This window comes from Mesoplodon densirostris, chromosome 11 (assembly GCF_025265405.1).
Source record: "Mesoplodon densirostris isolate mMesDen1 chromosome 11, mMesDen1 primary haplotype, whole genome shotgun sequence".
NCBI lineage: Eukaryota > Metazoa > Chordata > Mammalia > Artiodactyla > Ziphiidae > Mesoplodon > Mesoplodon densirostris.
The window spans coordinates 23,259,044-23,275,391 of NC_082671.1; the positions used below are offsets into that span (position 1 = coordinate 23,259,044).

At 43.6% G+C, this 16,348-nt stretch overlaps 1 protein-coding gene across 1 annotated transcript in view; it reads right to left on the minus strand.

The window, feature by feature from the left end:
- ITPR2 (inositol 1,4,5-trisphosphate receptor type 2) overlaps positions 1-16,348 on the minus strand; it is a 538,352-nt gene that overhangs the window by 4,855 nt on the left and 517,149 nt on the right. The gene's annotated exons all lie outside the window — the stretch shown is intronic.

Below are 16,348 nucleotides of genomic sequence, written 5' to 3' on the forward strand. Positions count from 1 at the left end.
CAGGGAAGAGGGAAGTGGAAGGGCATGGCCCGAGGTTACCCTGTCTGCTCTCTTTGGAAACATTTTATTACAGTGGGAGGGAGGTTTTAGAGTTAGACTTCCCCAGAGGGCAATAGCTGGTGCCACTTCTGTTTTTCCAGGCTGACTGAGTGTAGGGGTGTGAGCACATACGTGTGTGTGGGTGTGTGTGTGTGTCCCCTCCATTGTGGTAAAGACAGATGGTTAATGAGATACCCACCTCTCTTGAAAACTCTGCCTGATTGCCTACCATCATAGAATCACTGTGAATTATTTATACCCTGTCTTTCAATCCTCAAAAGAGCTTGCAAGGTAAATCACTGTCCCATTTTACAGATGAGGAATCAAGCGGCCCCAGCAGTTTAATTACCCTCATCACAAGCTAGAAAATGGCAGAGTTAGGATTTGAAGGCAGGTGAGCCTTTCCACCACTGACTGGATATGTCAGTCTGTATCTCTACCTATTTCTCTAAGTCACCTTCTCCCAATATCCCTAGCAGTGACCTTCCTGCTTAAGATTCTTTCCACTCCAGAAAAGTCCACTGCAGTGGCTACAAAGATGTCTGCCTAGCTGATCCCTAGAACAAGAGTCAGCAGAGTACGTTCCTCCCCTAAGAGGAAAGGGGAAAGACCCAACCTATGTATCTCTGCACTTCTCCCTAAACCTCATCTGGACCTTGGATTGGTTTTTTTTTTTTTTTTTTTTTTTTTTGGTAGTTGTTAGTCAGAGAATAACATGTTCTTTATAGTCCCCTACCCCCAATGGCAGTGAAAAGGGCTGATAAAGGATAGGATAAAACATATTAAAAAGATTTAAGCTGCATTTAAATAGCTGTAGCCAATTAGCATTTCAAAGGAGAATGGTAACTTATGCTGAAGTGCAGAGTGACAGCCAGATTCATTCATTCAATTAATCCTTCAATATCTGTTGCCAGGTATTTAGAGATGAAAATCAGGTAAGACAACATGTCTGCTCTCAAGGAGCTTGTGGCTTAGGAGAGCCCTCCACAAAAAGTGAACTGGGCACTTTGCGTATCAAAATCCCCTGGGGTTGCTTGTTAAAATAGCAGATTTCAACCCCACTGTCTCTTACAAAATTAGAACCTCTTAGGGGACCTGCATGACTCCTATGCGCACTAAAGTTTAAGAACTCTGATCTATGGAGACAGAAGATAAATGGTAACTGCTTGGGTAGTGGCAGGGTAGGGAGATGGAGTGAAGAGGAAAGACCTGAAATGGCTGGCATGAGGAATGGGAAGAGGAAGCCAAATAGGGGCCCATTAATTGCTTGCAGGGGCGGAGTGGGAGACCATGCCTTGTAATGACTCCAGCAAAGACCACTGTTCACCAACAGCCCAAGTGGGTGTGGAGTTGAGGCAGAGAGTTGGACTGATACAAGATGGAGTGTCCCTTGGAATGGGCCTTAGGAAGACAAAGGTATCAGGAAGCTAGGAATGTCAGCAGAGCAGTGGCTGGAGTGAGGAACACTAGCGTGTGGACCTGGTAGGAGGGATGGAGAAGCGCAGACCTGTGCTAAATGCTCTGTCAGCACTTAATCCTTTGGACGATCCAATGGACTCCAGTTGTCTTATCTATTTAGTATTTATATTATCTACCGTATTCTCTATATCTTAATTTTACAAATGAAGAAACTGAGGCTGGCAAATCGTTTAGCTGGGATCCCCACCCAGACCTGTCTGCATCCAGGCCTCCTGGCAAGGGAGACTGTGGACAGAAAGTGGAAAAATATTTAAAATCCTGAACGCAGCACAACTTCAGGAAATAAAAATTCTAGAGTGAGAGGGCCTGAAATCTGATAAAATATCAGGGAATTTGGGGAGTTAGTATTTCATGGGTACGGCGTTTTAGTTGGGGAAGATGAAAACTCTCTGGAGATGGACGGTGGTGATGGCTGCATAACAACGTGAAGGTACCGAATGCCGTAAAACTCTACACGTAAAATGGTTAAAATGGTAAAATTTTATGTTTTATGTATATTTTACTACAGATTTTAAAAATCACAATTTGCAGAGGAGAATCTTTTGGATGAATCATGCACGAAATCCGCGAATTCATCCTGAAGGAGGTCAGTAGAAACGGTGGATGACACACAGGAGTGACCAGGGGGTATTAGAAGACAGTGATGGAAAGGCTTGAAGAATGGGTTTTCACATGAGGGTGAAGATGTGATGATTTCTTGGCGATGGGGAGTTGAGTCAGCTGACCCGCTTCTGGGGCCCTTCGTACTAAGGGGGTAGGAAGATCGGCCACTGCTACCAGTGGGCTAAAGGACAGGGGACTCCTCTCAGGAGAGCCAAGAAGGCAGCTTGTAGGAGAGGAGAGTTGGTCTGTATCAGGACAGGGATTCCAGGGAGGCTGATGGAACAGAAGCGTTCGAGAACCTCAGACAACTGGGCCTGGGGTGAGAAGGTACCAGGAGACATGGTGACACCCAAGGTGGGGCTGGCGAAAACATCAGCTTTCAGAAAGTTTCCAAGAGAAGGAGAGACAAAACAGTGTTCTAATGCTTAGCAAAGAGAATATGGGTGAGATGGTGGAATCGCCTCTGAAGAAATGCTCTTGTAGGTGTTGCGGGGCCCAGGTCAGCCCAGTCCACGGTCTCTTGCTTTTGAGGAGACAATGCCAGTTCTCAGGGGACCACTGCCCCAGCTGGTTGGGCCACAGGACTCTTCCCTTACACATTTTTTTTTTCACTTGTTCCTTTGTTCATCCATTCATTGCCTAATTCTTACAGTGTTGACTATGTCTGTGCTAGGCACTGGGAAAACAATAGAGAGCCAAACCCAGTGCAGTTCTTGTGCTGGTGGAATTGACAGTCTAGGTGGAGAGTAAGACTTCAATCAAAGATGATGAAAACAGCGACAAGCCGGGCTTAAGGGCGAGGTACGAAAGCCACCCAGCTCCACTGTCCTTTCTCTGAGTCCCTAAAACTCATTCTCTCTTCTAATCCTCTTTCGGTTTTTCTCATCTTTCTTCCTTGCACTGCCTGTATCTTTCTCTGTTTTTGTTTGTTTGCCTGGTTCTCAGCCTTTTCTCTCCTAGTTTTGTGCTTTTTGTTTCATTCCTCTCTTCCTCTCTATATCAATGGACCATAATCTGAAGCTAAAATATAACGTGTCATTAAGATTTTTTTTTCAGTATTGAATGCTTTCTGGTTCCTTTTCTTAATTTCTGGGAACCTGACTTGAATGTTTTGCATCTCACTAAAATGGCAAAAAATAAGCAACCTAAATGTATGGTCTTTTGTCCTCTTTTTACAAAAAAAAGCTACTCTTTTAAAAATAAATTTTCACAATGGGTGTTCCTCCAAATTCGTGCAGAAAGTATATTCTTTTCACCAAAATTAACTCAAATCAAGCAGAGTTCTTAGAATAAATGCTGCACAGGCTTGTTCACTGAAAGTTGTTTCCAATGAAATACCCCAAGGTTCCTCTCTCTGCTCCAGTGTCAAAAAGAGTGGCTTCCATGGAAGGCCCAGCCTGAGCCCGGTGAGAAAGGAGAGCGCTGGACTTTAGTCTAAGCCAGAACTGCAGGACAGACACTCAGAACGGTGACTGGTGAACAGGACACCACTCCCTCACCGCGTCGACTTGCAATGAGTCCATCATCTAACAAAGCAGTTGGATTTGATTTGTTATTTCTCGGTTACTCACATATGCTATGTACATCTCGTGATCATTCTCATGATTAGCAGAGTCCTATGGTGACTTTGGTTAGTCAATATGACACCATTTCCTTATTTCATCAGGAATGAAAATGTTTAACCACAGGGTAATATAAAGTCAGGGAAGCTGCAGATTAAGTGTTAGATTCTGAGGTTACAGTATATGATCCTAGCTACTTGGTGATGGGAAATCCAGAGCTTCTCAAGCCTTCTAAAATGCAAAGCCCAGAGATGAAGGGACCGAGAGCATGCCAGCCATAACCCTCTTGCTATCCCTAAATTCTAATAATAATGTGTCTTTCTCCATCACTAGAACATAGACAGACTTAAGTGTGAAAACCCTTCAAATAGTCCTTTCAACAGTCAGATCAATTTGACTTACGTAATTTTGTAGTTATTCCGTAAACAATTAGGTTGTCAGAGTCAGTCAGAGCTCAGCTGTGCTGTTTTCATATTTGGTTCTTAAATGTGATACCCCATTTGCAGGAAAGAGGCCATGCGATATAAAGGAAAGAGCATTGATCTAGGAGTCAGAACACCTGGGTTTTGGTTTTAGTTCAGCCAAAAGCTAGCTATGTGATATAAGGATGGTGGGGAAGCCTTATACTCTGAGTCCCAGTTTCCTCATCTGTAAAACCAGAGTGTTACCCTGGGTGGTCTCTATGTCTCTTCCAGCTCATCATTCTGTGAGCTATGAATTCAAAACTTTACAAACCAAATTGCTGAGACAAGCCCCAAGCTCGCCAAGTGAGCAAACAGAAACATAGCATTTAGGCTAGAAGCAATCTTGAAACCACATAACCCAAGCGCAGCATATTACAAACGCCCAGGCTGAAACCTAGAAAGTTTAGGTTTCCTTGAGGCCTTACAACTGTTTCCCTGCACTTGACTTCCACTTCTGGACAAGTTCTTCCATATTACGTAGTGGAAAAGCTCTTATATAATCTAGCCCTGCTGATGCTTAATTGGTGACAGGCTTGAGAAAATGTAAAGATTGTAAGGATTTCTCTCTGTATCAGAACGAGATTAAAAAGTAGGAGGAGACTGATTTCAGTGAGCCAAACATTGGAGAAACTGTCTTATGTCATTTTCGTTCTACTAGGTACACATTAAAAGTCACGTGGGATAATTTAGGAGTTTGGGATTAACAGATATACACTACTATATATAAAATAGATAAACAGCAAGGACCTACTGTATAGCACAGGGAACTATATTCAGTATCTTGTAATAACAGATAATGGAAAAGAATCTGAAAAAGAATATATGCATACATATATATAACTGAATCACTTTGCTGTACACCTAAAATGTAAATCAACTATACTTCAATAAAAAAAGGTTTAAAAAAAGATTAAAAATAAGTCACCTGCATGTAAACTAAAGAGAAAGCAAGCACTGTAGTTCTATAACACAGTAATAATCCCATTTTTTGGCTGCCTGTCAAGTGTCAGGCACTTTAGTCATGCTATGGCCAATACCCAGAATGATTCCATAAGGTTGAGACTGTTACCATCTCCATTTTACAGATGACAACACTGAGGCAGGAAGAGGATTAGTTACTTGCCAAGGCCACATAGGGGTTATAAGTGGCTGGGCCAGGCTTTGGCCTCCACTTTGTGCAAAAGGAAATCTGGTGCTCCCTTCACTGCACTGGACTATTTCTCCACATCCAGTGGAGATGTCAAGGCTTAGCTTCTGAATTTGCCAGAGAAAACAGAGACTACAGTGAGAATATATTTTATACCTTGAACCCCCTTGATTACTTCTTCTGGAGTATGCTAAAGGTTTATTTATTGAAAATCAGAAATAAATGCTTTAGGTATTGTATCAGAAATGCAGATGCAGATACTGTGGAAATACATTGATCAATGCTTGACATTCACTGCAATTTTGCAGAGTGCTCTAAAAGACTGCTCACGAGGGGTATCACATTGAACATACCATGCACAGTATTGTGTTGTACTGGAATATCAATAAACCATTTAATCTGTATCCTCATTTCTGCTTCTAGACTCTCTATGCTTAAAATATGCTGTTACAAGACCACTGGCAAAGGTTTTTCTTGGTTACCATCCTCTTCTAAGTCTTAAGTTTATACTTCATTTTCCATTCTAAAATCATATGCAAAGCCTCCTAGGCCGACGAGTATAACCATTTCCCCAAAGCCTCATTGTGACCCACTGCATTCCTCTCTTCGCACTTTTGGTTTGAAGATGTCAGCAGAAATGGCTCGCAAAAGGAACACCAGCAATGCTAATACCACCTACTTACTGGAAGGTCCCTGAAGGAAAGACACAATTCCTGCTTTCCTGGAACTTCAGAACAAGGACAATATCTGGAACAGGGATTCTTTCTGAAGTCAAAGTAATCGTGTTGGTTAACGCGAAGTGCTTCATGTACCCCATCCCAGCCTCTGCTCAATGAAGGAGGGGCATGGTGGGCTTCCCACCCTCAGACCAACACGGCGGCCTTGCTGGCAGGTGAGACATTAGCTCAAAAACTTAAGGGAGGGACTTCCCTGGCAGTCCAGTGGTTAAGAATCTGCCTTCCAATGCAGGGGACGCGAATTCAATCCCTGGTCGGGGAGCTAAGATCCCACATGCCGCGGGGCAACTAAGCCTGAGCGCCACAACTATTGGGCCCGCACGTTGCAATGAAGAGCCCGTGTGCTGCAGTTGAAAAAAAAAAAGATCCCGCATGCCGCAACTAAGACCCGATGCAGCCAAAAAAAAAAAAAAAACCAAAAAACTTAAGGGACACCCACAACACTAGCATCTGGGCTTCTAGCTTCACTTGCTCCTGGTAAACACCCGACCTGTATGGGACAAATATTGCTCAATATGGACAACAAAAAGGCTGATTCTCACAGGGGTTCGGATGCAGGCCCTGGGTTTTGAGGAAGAAAGGATGAGCTGGAAAACACACTCTTGTCTGACAAACAGTGGGGACTGGAGGTGACAGAAAGGATCCAGCTGTGTCCTTTGAAATGAAAACGTTATTCCTGGATTGACAAATAAATGAAAACCTTGGCAACTCATTCTAAAGAAAAGGGAGGGAAGAAGAGCAAATTTTGCTGCATTAGAAAAATAACACGTTCCAGGACTGGAAGATCCATTTGCCAGCCCTCACTTTTTTCTTTTTAAATGTATGTATGTTTGCTTGTTTGTTTGTTTATTTATTGGCAGCATCGGGTCTTAGTTGTAGTGCGTAGGATCTTTCGTTGCAGCACGTGGGCTTAGTTGCCCCGAGGCATGTGGGCTCTTAATTCCCTGACCAGGGATCCAACCGGAGTCCCCTGCATTGCAAGACAGATTCTTAACCACTGGACCACCAAGGGAAGTCCCTCAGCCCTTATTAACTGTATCTTCCTTCCGTCTCTCCCTGTTTATTCTGTATCTGTATCTTCCTCCTGCAACTAAGTTCCTGCAAATGTGGTAGAGTACCATATTTGTGTGGACTGAGAAATTTAAAATGTGTTAGTTATCCAAGGCAAATCTGTATTGCATGCTTTCATAAAGTAACAAATCCTTTTAAAATGTCATTGTCAAACCTTGAAATATTTTACAAATCTAAATGCTTGGACATCAAGTTTGCATTACGCATGTGAAAGGAGTTTGAACCCTACAAAGCACTGTATGAACTTCAAGGATCCTTGGACGGCTGAGCTGATCACACAGAGGCTGGAGCCTGCCCCTTAGAGGCACCTAACAAATGCTCAAAAAGCAACAGCCCCTGGCATCACTGCGGTGCTCCTGCCTGGCCCCTTTCCACACCCCCACATCCAGGGCATCGTTGCTGGGAAAGGGGCTGCTGGCTGGGGAGCCCTCCAGGGACAAGGCCTATTTGATCCAGTCACTGCTCCCAAGAGCAGAGAGAAAAATAGGTCCAGCAAAAGTGCCGATGAAGGAGGAAGTGCTGGGATGAGGACGACAGGGTACTGATTCAGCAGGGCCTCAGGCTGGCAGTCAAGAAGTTACAGCTGGGGCCTTCCCTGGTGGCTCCCCTGGTGGCGCGGTTGTTGAGAGTCCGCCTGCAGATGCGGGGGACACGGGTTCGTGCCCCGGTCCGGGAAGATCCCACATGCCGCGGAGCGGTTAGGCCCGTGAGCCATGGCCGCTGAGCCTGCGTGTCCAGAGCCTGTGCTCCACAACAGGAGAGGCCACAACAGTGAGAGGCCCGCGTACCGCAAAAAAAAAAAAAAAAAAAAAAAAAAAGAGTCATGTACCACAATGTTCATTGCAGCTCTATTTACAATAGCCAGGACATGGAAGCCACCTAAGTGTCCATCAGCAGAGGAATGGATAAAGAAGATGTGGCACATATATACAATGGAATACTACTCAGCCATAAAAAGAAACGAAATTGAGTTTTTTGTAGTGAGGTGGATGGACCTAGAGTCTGTCATACAGAGTGAAGTAAGTCAGAAAGAGAAAAACAAATACCGTATGCTAACACATATGTATGGAATCTAAAAAAAAAAAAAAATGGTGATGTCCCTGATGAATCTAGGGGCAGAACAGGAATAAAGACACAGACGTAGAGAATGGACTTGAGGACACGGGGAGGGCAAGGGTAAGCTGGGACGAAGTGAGAGAGTGGCATGGACATATATACACTACCAAATGTAAAATGTCAGCTAGTGGGAAGCAGCCATATAGCACAGGGAGCCACAGCTTTGTGATCACCTAGAGGGGTGGGATAGGGAGGGTGGGAGGGAGATGAAAGAGGGAGGGGATATGGGGATATATGTATACGTACAGCTGCTTCACTTTGTTATACAGCAGAAACTAACATGACATTGTAAAGCAATTATACTCCAATAAAGATGTTACAAAAAAAAGTGTTGGGCTCTGGAGTTTCAGACTCATGGGTCAAGATTTCTGTCCTTAAACATTTCCAGACTGGCGGGGGAGCTAGGTGCTGGTAAAGTCAGGCATTAATGTGGACCTTGGCCTCCTGCAATGGGCAAGAGGCACTGCATGCACTAGGCCAATGGAAGAGTCATTGCCTGAGTGTGGTCTGCGTGCCGGATGGGGCCCCCCGGCTATTTGGGGGTTGAGAGAACTGTGATCTTCAAGTCCTACCTATTCCAGCAACCTGAAAATGCACCGATTTTGAAAAGTAGGGCTCTTGGCAGTGACCTGGAATAGGTGACGCACCCCTGGGGGTGAGCGGCGGCTCTCATCATGGGCAGCAGGTTGGACTGTGGGCAGAGACCACAGCCCCGGAGCACCCGCCTTGCTTCCTAGCCCTTCCCGCCTTCCCAACCCTCCCTCTTAGCGACACCCTGTATGTCCACGATGGGAGGGCAATGGCTGCACACAGAAGTGAAACTGCTTATAGGTTCTCTTTTGGTCTCAGTCTTTTCACCCCTGACGCAGCTGACCGTGTCCCCTGCGTGTCTACACAAAGCATCAGCTACAACAGCAAGTGGAGGGGTTGATCTGCTCCCAGCCCACAGGGCACCCAGGGAGGGAGCTGCACCGAGGAGAGAGAGTGGTCCATGGCTGGGGAGACCTAAGAGGATCCGGACCCAAGAGCAGCTTAGGGCTACTGGGAGCTACAGTCCTCTTGTCAATAACTAGCAGGATTGCTAGACTGGTAACCAGGAAAGCTAAAGGGCAGAAGGTCTCTGGCTGTGGCAGCGGCTGTGATATGGGGTTGCTGGAGGCTATGGACCCCACCTTGAGCACCGACCAGGTTGGAGTCACTCAGAGAGGAGGGGAGTGCAGCCCCGCAGCCAAAGATGCTTTGAGCCACCGGCCAGCTGATTCAAAGATACACAGCAGCCCCAGAGGCAGGCACCGAAACCCAGTCAAAGGTCTGATGATGCAGCGATGGGAGGCTTGTCTGCCACCTGGCTGTGAGCAATCAAGGAACCAAAGGGCCTGCCTGACATTCTCCCAGATCCCTATTGCCGTTTTTCCTGGAGAAGTGTTAAGTGGGAAGCACTCTGACCACAAAGGAAAAATAAATAAGTAAAGCTTGCATAACAGAGGCGATTGTCGGGAACGCCAGGCAGCTCTAGGGTCCTACTTGTGGGCCTCCTTAGAGCCAGTCATTTCCCTTCCTGTTTATGGTTTTCTTTTCCTGTCCGTTCATAACTCTACTTAATCTATATTTTTATTCTTGGGGCTTTAACCTTTCTTAATCTTATTATTTGTTAATTTCCATATTTACTCTCCTAAGTTTCTCTCTTGGCCTCTTTATCAAAGAACATAAATATTTATTTTCTTCTGCAAATAATCTCAAGTATGAGCATTTGCAAGTCTCATTGGGATAGGAAAAAACGAGAGGTTTCTTCATGGTGAGATTGGGGCAAAGTATTTTGAACAGAGTATTGAATACTCAAGTAGGCATCTGTCCAACTTCTGGCTGCCTAACCCCTGATGCCCTCCTGTGCTTGAGGAAACTGCCGCTGGGGGTCGTGTGGAAGGCTGGGTCCATCGTCCTGCTGAGGAAGCTGAAAAGTCTGTCCTCCCTGTGGTAGTCAGAGCGCAGTCACATGACCTAAGAGTGGCCCACCGGTTGCTCCTGCTTGAGATTTTGACACGGAACAAGGGCTACCAAGAAGCAGAATTCTTTTTGTTCACAGTGATTGAAACAGTGACCTCTGGTTGTGGTGATGCCACGGTGCTAGGGCCGGCTTCCAGGACACAGCAGCAGAGACAGTGGCACCTTCCCTCCAGCCAGCCTTGGCCCCAGGTGGGACTTTCTGGCCAGCTCACTTTGCTTGGCTTCTGCCCAGCTGGGCCTGGTTGTCCCTTTCCTCTTAATTTTGCGCATCCCTTCCACAAATTCCTTATCCCCCTAAGATAGCCAGGTTAGCTGCTGTTGTTTAAAGACCCCCGACTGGTGCAAGTGTCAAGGGACTAAAGGGGCCAGGTGCTAATTTAACACTGGCCTATTTTGTCTGGCATAAAGGTGATAAAACTTTAAACTAGAATGACTAAGGTCCTTATCTAAGTCATACAGCTAACTAATTATTATATAATAATCATATTTAATACTATAATAATTATGGGATAATTGTGACCATACCATAAATGAAATATCACAATCATATCATAAATGTCATACATAATTAATATTATTAATTAATTCTGGGGTCATCAACTACACAGAGGAGAAATATGTGAACTGTTTAGTTTATAAGCCCTTTAGAGGGCAGTATTTCTTTCTGATTTCTTCTTGCATCTTCCATTTCTATGTCGTTGGCACTTGATACATATCGTTGGTAAAATGGATGGATGATTAGGAGTTGTTATATACAGTAAACATGGTAACCTGAGTTTTTCAATAAGACATATCATTACTATGAACAATTCCCCTTTCTTTCTTTTTTTTTTTTTTTTTTTTTGCGGTACGTGGCCCTCTCACTGCTGTGGCCTCTCTCGTTGCGGAGCACAGGCTCTGGACACGCAGGCTCAGCGGCCATGACTCACAGGCCCAGCCGCTCCGTGGCATGTGGGATCTTCCCGGACCAGGGCTCGAACACGTGTCCCCTGCATCGGCAGGCGGACTCTCAACCACTGAGCCACCAGGGAAGCCCCCCTTTCTTTTTGTTCTTTACTAATCCAAAGCAAAAAGACCTCCTTCCTTTCTTTCTTCAAGTATATGTAATGACCACCTACTATGTAGTTGATGCTGTTCCAAGCTCTGGCTAAAGCAATGAACAGCTCAGAAAGGGTCTTTGCTCTTATAGAGCTTACAGTCTAACGGACGGTGAATGAAGAGCAGGGAGACGATAACGAATGACCATAAATGAAATAATTTCAGATAAGGGTACATACTATGAAGAAAATGGTGGTTTGAAACATTGTCTTTGGAGGAGAGGGGGCTACTGTAGATTGAATAGGCCATACAGGTTACTCTGAGGAGGTGATGCCTGGCTGATGAGAAGGAAATAGCTCTGCACTGAAGTGATGGGACAGAGCTTCAGGCAGAGGGAACAGTCTGGCAAAGGCCTCTAAGGCTCGAAGTGAGGTTGGCATATTTGAAGAACAGAAAGAAGGTTGAACTGGAGTGTGGTCCTAAGTGAGAGACAGAGAGTGGTAGGAGATAAAGTACCAGAAGCAGACCCAGTTATGGAGAGGACTGGAAGCAGTGGGGGCCAAGGAGGGTTTTGGCCCCCAGCAGAGGAATGGCTATTCCTGGTTTACAGCAAATACATACACACATGTACACATAAAAATAAAATGAGGGCTTCCCTGGTGGCGCAGTGGTTGAGAGTCCGCCTGCCAATGCAGGGGACGCGGGTTCGTGCCCCAGTCCGGGAAGATCCCACATGCCGCAGAGCGGCTGGGCCCGTGAGCCATGGCCGCTGAGCCTGCGTGTCCGGGCCTGTGCTCTGCAATGGGAGAGGCCACAACAGTGAGAGGCCCATGTACAGCAAAAAAAAAAAAAAAAAAAAAATAATAATAATAAAATGAAACAGAACACTTTGGCTGCTGCATGAAGAACAGACATAGTAGACTCCCATTTGGAGACCACCATCTCCGGGTGGGCATTCATGGGGACTTTGGCAAGAGTGGCAGGAGTGGGACACAGGGTGTGCTATCACAATAATGTCAGCCCCGGAGGGCTTTGAAGTCAGCAAATGAATGTTTGGAAATGCATACTTGACAGACCACACCTTTTCCTGGAGGATAAGATTGCATTCACAGAGCTCAAAATATTTTGTTTGCAGGATTAATGTGAACAGATAGACTGGATAATTGAGCCCCTAAATGGGTTATTGGGCCAGAACTCCACAGCTGTTCTCCCACTGAAGAGAGCTGGTTTGTGCCACTGTGTTCCACCTCTGAGTTCAGTGACACCACATTGGCAGCCTGAAATCAGCCACGGTGGGAATATTTACACCATGGAAATAGGCAATGCAACCATCAGAGCTTTCTCGTTACCGCCAGAACTGGTCGTTAAACATTAGCACACCACTGGAGAATGTCCCTTACTAATACAGATGGAGGAAGCCTTAAAGATAGTTTAAATTTAACCACTAACCCCTGAGTCACAAATCAGAAGATCATGGCAGAACCAGGATGACAATGGAGGACTCCTGATACATCAAAGACATCCCTGACCTTAAAAGTCTCTTGACCCTAGAAGGTGTCACCAACTTAATTTTTACTATACGGTGTTCACGGGTTAATCTTTGTTCTGAATCTTTCAGTTATTCGGTATTTACATATGTACTTTGGCTATAACTCTCCTCAATTATGAAAATGACAAGCATGTTTAGATCAAGATCAGCCTGTTCTTTATAATCAAAAAAAGTCAATAATGAAAACAAAAAAGGGCAATTTATATTTCAATACTGTTGATAAAATGCTGAATAGCAAGTGGTGACACCAGCAGTAAAATGTAAATCAAAACATCTTTTTCTGATATTTTGACAGGACTCTCCTGAAATTTCTCTCAAATATCATCATCATATTCATTTCCACTGTAGGTGACTTATTAAGAGGCGAATTAAGAATAATACATCTATTTAAAAAATCATAGTCAATTTATATAGAGAGCTCAAGGAAAAATTTACGTACACACACATATAAAATGTCTACACAGAAAACACAGATCTAGAGAAAGAACATTCCAGAACTTTTTTAACACCAGAGTCAAATGTAACACAATAACAAGTGGAATTAAAATCTGTTTTAGTAACTCCATCTGTTACCGTTTGAACTTCACCGCCTTTTATACCTCACACAGATGTATATGTATGTATATACACAGCACATACAGGTTTGTCTCGAACAAAAAATTGAGTAAATCTTCTAAAAGCCTACTTAAATTCCTTCTCTGGAACAACAACAACAAAAAGAGGCATGGACATATATACACTACCAAACGTAAAATAGATAGCTAGTGGGAAGCAGCCGCATAGCACAGGGAGATCAGCTCAGTGCTTTGTGACTACCTAGAGGGGTGGGATAGGGAGGGTGGGAGGGAGACGCAAGAGGGAAGAGATATGGGGATATATGTATATGTATAACTGACTCACTTTGTTATAAAGCAGAAACTAACACACCATTGTAAAGCAATTATACTCCAATAAAGATGTAAAAAAAAAAAAAAAACACAATGCTCTCCCCCCCGCCCCTCCCCCCTTGAGAGCAAACTCTTTAAATAATGGTCACCAAATCTCAAAATCACACACAAAAATCAATGAAGGATCTACCACGTGGTTATCGTCGCAGGGCTTTACTTGTAATAATCTGATTAGACTGAATTTGCAGTCAGCCAGCTCACCAGCTGATGTTCTTATACTAGCCCCTGACATTAAGACCTTTTATCAAATAGTTCTTTTAACTTGTTTGCTTTATCCGAAAGTCTTTTCCCTTGTCTTCAAAATACTACCCAAGCAGAGGAAAAGAGTTGTTGGTCCTTAAAGCCTGTCTGTCCTGGGTTAGCAGCATTAACATCAAATGGGAAACAGAAATGCAAATTCTTAGGCCACACCCCAGACCTGCAGAATCAGGAGCTGTAAGGTTGGGGCCCAGTAAGCTGTGTTTAACAAGCCCTCTAGGTGATTCTGATGTATACTAAAGTCTGAGAACAACCACTTTAAATAACTCAAGACCTAACCAGTGATATCTTAACATCGCTAACCTTTGGCTGAACCTTAAAGGAAATCCTTAACTGTACTCCTGTTATTAACTATACTCCCGTTACAAATCGTGTTATTTGTAGGCTAAATAGGGACACATGTGAGCATGAAAGCAGTGTTATTAAAAATTTTGCACAGTATGGCTGATTTGCTTTGCCATGTGGCAGAAACTAACACAACATGGTGGAGCAACTATATTCCAACAACAAAAAAATTTCTTTCTCCTAGCAATATTTTTTTTGTTGTTTGTTTTGTTTTTTGTTTTCTGCGGTACACGGACCTCTCACTGCTGTGGCCACTCCCGTTGCGGAGCACAGGCTCTGGACGCGTAGGCTCAGTGGCCATGGCTCATGGGCCTAGATGCTCCGTGGCATGTGGGATCTTCCCAGACCGGGGCACGAACCCGCATCCACTGCATCGGCAGGCGGACTCTCAACCACTGCGCCACCAGGGAAGCCACTAGCAATATTTTGTAGTTTTTTTTTTTAACAGAGTTTGCACCTATAGTTGGTTAAATCTACTTGTAATTATTCCATGTTTTTGGCATTTAAAATTTAATTTTCAACAGGTTTTGATTAATATATAGAAATATGATTATTTTGTGTACACTTTATAATTTTGAACCTCTTTAAATTTGCATATTAATTCTAGTAACTGTTTATGGATTCCTTAGGATGCTCGATCAGCACAGTCTTATCATATGCAAATAAAAACATTCTGCTTTCCAAAAACAAATTTTTGCAGAGACAATGGCATAACCAGGATTGTTCCTGTCACAACTATGGTCCCTCTGGTTTCCATGAAAACCTGTACTATCATTTATAGTATCTGGACCAATTAGGAGAATGAAAGAGTTCCATATCTGGGCAGCCTGTAGATTAGAAAATTGCATTTATGTACATAAATTGCTGAAAGGATGTTTGTGAGGTATAATCTACTATGAAGTCATATGTATTTTGGTCACTTGTAAATTGCCTATAAAAATGGATTTTGACATATTTTTCATGAGAGTAGTCTATACCTGCTACTGTTATTTCATTATTTCCTATTCTCTCTTTTTCTCTTATAAAGTGGATGGATATTAATACTCCCCTGAAATTTGTCCTTGATTCCAATGACTTTCTCCTGAAAAAAATCCAGACTTTTTCCTTTAGCTTTTATCGTCACTGGCCTCTCTACCAGTCCCTGAATTGTTTCAAAAATCTATCATGAGCAGCTGGGGCATGGTCACGATCAAGATCTGGAGTGGCTTTTCTTAGGTCACTCTTCCAAGGCAACAGAAATAAAAACAAAAATAAACAAATGGGACCTAATCAAACTTAAAAGCTTTTGCACAACAAAGGAAACCATAAACAAAATGAAAACACAACCTACGGAATGGGAGAAAATATTTGCAAATGCTGCGCTGACAAGGGCTTACTCTCCAAAATATACAAACAGCTCATACAGCTCAACAACAAAAAAACAGACAACCCAAATGAAATATGGGTAAAAGACCTTAATATACATTTTTCCAAAGACGACATACAGATGGCCAGTAGGCACATGAAAAGATGCTCAACATCACTCATTATTAGAGAAATGCAAATCAAAACTACCATGAGGTAGCACCTCACACTGGTCAGAATGGCCATCATTAAAAAGTCTACAAATAACAAACGCTGGAGAGGGTGTGGAGCAAAGGGAACCCTCCTACACTGTAGATGGGAATGTAAGTTGGTGCAGCCACTATGGAAAACAGTATGGAGGTCCCTCAGAAAACTGAAAATAGGATTACCATATGATCCAGCGATCCCATTCCTGGGCATATATCCAGACAAAACTATAATTCAAAAAGACACATGCACCCCTATATTCACAGCAGCACTATTCACTATAGCCAAGACATGGAAACAACCTAAATGTCCATCGACAGATGAGTGGATAAAGATGTTGTACATATATACAATGGAATACTACTCAGTCATAAAAAGAATGAAATAGTGCCACTTTCAGCAACATGGATGCAACTAGAGATTATCATACTAAGTGAA